Source organism: Enoplosus armatus, chromosome 11 (assembly GCF_043641665.1).
Source record: "Enoplosus armatus isolate fEnoArm2 chromosome 11, fEnoArm2.hap1, whole genome shotgun sequence".
NCBI classification, from domain to species: Eukaryota; Metazoa; Chordata; class Actinopteri; order Centrarchiformes; family Enoplosidae; genus Enoplosus; species Enoplosus armatus.
The window spans coordinates 6,171,548-6,176,547 of record NC_092190.1 but is presented as its reverse complement, the minus strand read 5'-3'; the positions used below and the strand labels follow the sequence as shown (position 1 = coordinate 6,176,547).

At 40.3% G+C, this 5,000-nt stretch overlaps 8 non-coding genes across 8 annotated transcripts in view; all 8 read left to right on the top strand.

Annotated features, from left to right (window-relative positions):
• LOC139293396 (5S ribosomal RNA) overlaps nucleotides 1-19 on the top strand; it is a 119-nt gene extending 100 nt beyond the window's left edge. Inside the window, exon 1 of the ribosomal RNA XR_011598008.1 lies at nucleotides 1-19. This exon is cut by the window's left edge and continues 100 nt beyond it. This is a non-coding gene — a ribosomal RNA (5S ribosomal RNA).
• Nucleotides 20-543: 524 nt separating this feature from the next.
• LOC139293395 (5S ribosomal RNA) lies at nucleotides 544-662 on the top strand. Its single transcript, XR_011598007.1, has one exon. It is a non-coding gene; the product is annotated as a 5S ribosomal RNA (ribosomal RNA).
• Nucleotides 663-1,186: 524 nt separating this feature from the next.
• Nucleotides 1,187-1,305, top strand: LOC139293394 (5S ribosomal RNA). The gene has a single exon (XR_011598006.1). It is a non-coding gene; the product is annotated as a 5S ribosomal RNA (ribosomal RNA).
• Nucleotides 1,306-1,838: 533 nt separating this feature from the next.
• Nucleotides 1,839-1,957, top strand: LOC139293393 (5S ribosomal RNA). The gene has a single exon (XR_011598005.1). It is a non-coding gene; the product is annotated as a 5S ribosomal RNA (ribosomal RNA).
• Nucleotides 1,958-2,481: 524 nt separating this feature from the next.
• LOC139293391 (5S ribosomal RNA) lies at nucleotides 2,482-2,600 on the top strand. The gene has a single exon (XR_011598003.1). It is a non-coding gene; the product is annotated as a 5S ribosomal RNA (ribosomal RNA).
• Nucleotides 2,601-3,119: 519 nt separating this feature from the next.
• On the top strand, nucleotides 3,120-3,238 carry LOC139293598 (5S ribosomal RNA). The gene has a single exon (XR_011598201.1). It is a non-coding gene; the product is annotated as a 5S ribosomal RNA (ribosomal RNA).
• A 524-nt stretch (nucleotides 3,239-3,762) lies between these two features.
• On the top strand, nucleotides 3,763-3,881 carry LOC139293390 (5S ribosomal RNA). Its single transcript, XR_011598002.1, has one exon. It is a non-coding gene; the product is annotated as a 5S ribosomal RNA (ribosomal RNA).
• A 519-nt stretch (nucleotides 3,882-4,400) lies between these two features.
• LOC139293632 (5S ribosomal RNA) lies at nucleotides 4,401-4,519 on the top strand. The gene has a single exon (XR_011598234.1). It is a non-coding gene; the product is annotated as a 5S ribosomal RNA (ribosomal RNA).
• Nucleotides 4,520-5,000: the final 481 nt, after the last annotated feature.

Genomic DNA, 5,000 nt, shown 5'->3' with positions numbered 1-5,000 from the left:
ATACCAGGTGCCGTAAGCATTTTCTTGTCCGCTTTCGTCAGCAGAGGGCGCTGCTCCTTCTGTAGTGGAGACAGGACAGTACAGAGCCAGTGAACACATTCTACATGCTTTTATTTGGCAGTCTGGACTTTGTGCTCTGTATTGTACTTCTATTTTAATTGCTCTCATTTCCAGCCATCACATTCAATAGGCGGTGTGAAGATGGATACACATTTCCTGCTCTAGTCATTAGGCAATATGTAGCCAATTTTACAGTGGTGGACTGTAACCAAGTACATTTGCTAAAGTAGCCACTGTATTTTACTCTACTTTATGCTTCAAAATGTTTTTATATATATACTGTATATGTTATTCTGAAAATGGGCTGTTCTGCATAATAAGTATTTTTACTTTTGGAACTTTAAATGTATTTACTTATGTACTTTTACTTAAGATTTTGAATACATGGCTTTGACTTGCAACAGAGCATTTTTACACTGTAATAAAAGAAGCGTTGGTGATGTTTTAGCATTTATAAATAGCCCGTGTGCGACAGCAGTAATCGTTTACGGCCATACCACTCTGAACACGCCCGATCTCGTCTGATCTCGGAAGCTAAGCAGGGTCGGGCCTGGTTAGTACTTGGATGGGAGACCGCCTGGGAATACCAGGTGCCGTAAGCATTTTCTTGTCCGCTTTCGTCAGCAGAGGGCGCTGCTCCTTCTGTAGTGGAGACAGGACAGTACAGAGCCAGTGAACACATTCTACATGCTTTTATTTGGCAGTCTGGACTTTGTGCTCTGTATTGTACTTCTATTTTAATTGCTCTCATTTCCAGCCATCACATTCAATAGGCGGTGTGAAGATGGATACACATTTCCTGCTCTAGTCATTAGGCAATATGTAGCCAATTTTACAGTGGTGGACTGTAACCAAGTACATTTGCCTAAGTAGCCACTGTATTTTACTCTACTTTATGCTTCAAAATGTTTTTATATATATACTGTATATGTTATTCTGAAAATGGGCCGTTCTGCATAATAAGTATTTTCACTTTTGGAACTTTGAATGTATTTACTTATGTACTTTTACTTAAGATTTTGAATACATGGCTTTGACTTGCAACAGAGCATTTTTACACTGTATTAAAAGAAGCGTTGGTGATGTTTTAGCATTTATAAATAGCCCGTGTGCGACAGTAGTAATCGTTTACGGCCATACCACTCTGAACACGCCCGATCTCGTCTGATCTCGGAAGCTAAGCAGGGTCGGGCCTGGTTAGTACTTGGATGGGAGACCGCCTGGGAATACCAGGTGCCGTAAGCATTTTCTTGTCCGCTTTCGTCAGCAGAGGGCGCTGCTCCTTCTGTAGTGGAGACAGGACAGTACAGAGCCAGTGAACACATTCTACATGCTTTTATTTGGCAGTCTGGACTTTGTGCTCTGTATTGTACTTCTATTTTAATTGCTCTCATTTCCAGCCATCACATTCAATAGGCGGTGTGAAGATGCAGTGTTGCCGATGGATACACATTTCCTGCTCTCGTCATTAGGCAATATGTAGCCAATTTTACAGTGGTGGACTGTAACCAAGTACATTTGCTAAAGTAGCCACTGTATTTTACTCTACTTTATGCTTCAAAATGTTTTTATATATATATATGTTATTCTGAAAATGGGCCGTTCTGCATAATGAGTATTTTTACTTTTGGAACTTTAAATGTATTTACTTATGTACTTTTACTTAAGATTTTGAATACATGGATTTGACTTGCAACAGAGCATTTTTACACTGTATTAAAAGAAGCGTTGGTGATGTTTTAGCATTTATAAATAGCCCGTGTGCGACAGCAGTAATCGTTTACGGCCATACCACTCTGAACACGCCCGATCTCGTCTGATCTCGGAAGCTAAGCAGGGTCGGGCCTGGTTAGTACTTGGATGGGAGACCGCCTGGGAATACCAGGTGCCGTAAGCATTTTCTTGTCCGCTTTCGTCAGCAGAGGGCGCTGCTCCTTCTGTAGTGGAGACAGGACAGTACAGAGCCAGTGAACACATTCTACATGCTTTTATTTGGCAGTCTGGACTTTGTGCTCTGTATTGTACTTCTATTTTAATTGCTCTCATTTCCAGCCATCACATTCAATAGGCGGTGTGAAGATGGATACACATTTCCTGCTCTAGTCATTAGGCAATATGTAGCCAATTTTACAGTGGTGGACTGTAACCAAGTACATTTGCTAAAGTAGCCACTGTATTTTACTCTACTTTATGCTTCAAAATGTTTTTATATATATACTGTATATGTTATTCTGAAAATGGGCCGTTCTGCATAATAAGTATTTTCACTTTTGGAACTTTAAATGTATTTACTTATGTACTTTTACTTAAGATTTTGAATACATGGCTTTGACTTGCAACAGAGCATTTTTACACTGTATTAAAAGAAGCGTTGGTGATGTTTTAGCATTTATAAATAGCCCGTGTGCGACAGCAGTAGTCGTTTACGGCCATACCACTCTGAACACGCCCGATCTCGTCTGATCTCGGAAGCTAAGCAGGGTCGGGCCTGGTTAGTACTTGGATGGGAGACCGCCTGGGAATACCAGGTGCCGTAAGCATTTTCTTGTCCGCTTTCGTCAGCAGAGGGCGCTGCTCCTTCTGTAGTGGAGACAGGACAGTACAGAGCCAGTGAACACATTCTACATGCTTTTATTTGGCAGTCTGGACTTTGTGCTCTGTATTGTACTTCTATTTTAATTGCTCTCATTTCCAGCCATCACATTCAATAGGCGGTGTGAAGATGGATACACATTTCCTGCTCTAGTCATTAGGCAATATGTAGCCAATTTTACAGTGGTGGACTGTAACCAAGTACATTTGCTAAAGTAGCCACTGTATTTTACTCTACTTTATGCTTCAAAATGTTTTTATATATATATATGTTATTCTGAAAATGGGCCGTTCTGCATAATGAGTATTTTTACTTTTGGAACTTTAAATGTATTTACTTATGTACTTTTACTTAAGATTTTGAATACATGGATTTGACTTGCAACAGAGCATTTTTACACTGTACTAAAAGAAGCGTTGGTGATGTTTTAGCATTTATAAATAGCCCGTGTGCGACAGCAGTACTCGTTTACGGCCATACCACTCTGAACACGCCCGATCTCGTCTGATCTCGGAAGCTAAGCAGGGTCGGGCCTGGTTAGTACTTGGATGGGAGACCGCCTGGGAATACCATGTGCCGTAAGCATTTTCTTGTCCGCTTTCGTCAGCAGAGGGCGCTGCTCCTTCTGTAGTGGAGACAGGACAGTACAGAGCCAGTGAACACATTCTACATGCTTTTATTTGGCAGTCTGGACTTTGTGCTCTGTATTGTACTTCTATTTTAATTGCTCTCATTTCCAGCCATCACATTCAATAGGCGGTGTGAAGATGGATACACATTTCCTGCTCTAGTCATTAGGCAATATGTAGCCAATTTTACAGTGGTGGACTGTAACCAAGTACATTTGCTAAAGTAGCCACTGTATTTTACTCTACTTTATGCTTCAAAATGTTTTTATATATATACTGTATATGTTATTCTGAAAATGGGCCGTTCTGCATAATAAGTATTTTCACTTTTGGAACTTTAAATGTATTTACTTATGTACTTTTACTTAAGATTTTGAATACATGGCTTTGACTTGCAACAGAGCATTTTTACACTGTATTAAAAGAAGCGTTGGTGATGTTTTAGCATTTATAAATAGCCCGTGTGCGACAGCAGTAGTCGTTTACGGCCATACCACTCTGAACACGCCCGATCTCGTCTGATCTCGGAAGCTAAGCAGGGTCGGGCCTGGTTAGTACTTGGATGGGAGACCGCCTGGGAATACCAGGTGCCGTAAGCATTTTCTTGTCCGCTTTCGTCAGCAGAGGGCGCTGCTCCTTCTGTAGTGGAGACAGGACAGTACAGAGCCAGTGAACACATTCTACATGCTTTTATTTGGCAGTCTGGACTTTGTGCTCTGTATTGTACTTCTATTTTAATTGCTCTCATTTCCAGCCATCACATTCAATAGGCGGTGTGAAGATGGATACACATTTCCTGCTCTAGTCATTAGGCAATATGTAGCCAATTTTACAGTGGTGGACTGTAACCAAGTACATTTGCTAAAGTAGCCACTGTATTTTACTCTACTTTATGCTTCAAAATGTTTTTATATATATATATGTTATTCTGAAAATGGGCCGTTCTGCATAATGAGTATTTTTACTTTTGGAACTTTAAATGTATTTACTTATGTACTTTTACTTAAGATTTTGAATACATGGATTTGACTTGCAACAGAGCATTTTTACACTGTATTAAAAGAAGCGTTGGTGATGTTTTAGCATTTATAAATAGCCCGTGTGCGACAGCAGTACTCGTTTACGGCCATACCACTCTGAACACGCCCGATCTCGTCTGATCTCGGAAGCTAAGCAGGGTCGGGCCTGGTTAGTACTTGGATGGGAGACCGCCTGGGAATACCACGTGCCGTAAGCATTTTCTTGTCCGCTTTCGTCAGCAGAGGGCGCTGCTCCTTCTGTAGTGGAGACAGGACAGTACAGAGCCAGTGAACACATTCTACATGCTTTTATTTGGCAGTCTGGACTTTGTGCTCTGTATTGTACTTCTATTTTAATTGCTCTCATTTCCAGCCATCACATTCAATAGGCGGTGTGAAGATGGATACACATTTCCTGCTCTAGTCATTAGGCAATATGTAGCCAATTTTACAGTGGTGGACTGTAACCAAGTACATTTGCTAAAGTAGCCACTGTATTTTACTCTACTTTATGCTTCAAAATGTTTTTATATATATATATGTTATTCTGAAAATGGGCCGTTCTGCATAATGAGTATTTTTACTTTTGGAACTTTAAATGTATTTACTTATGTACTTTTACTTAAGATTTTGAATACATGGATTTGACTTGCAACAGAGCATTTTTACACTGTATTAAAAGAAGCGTTGGTGATGTTT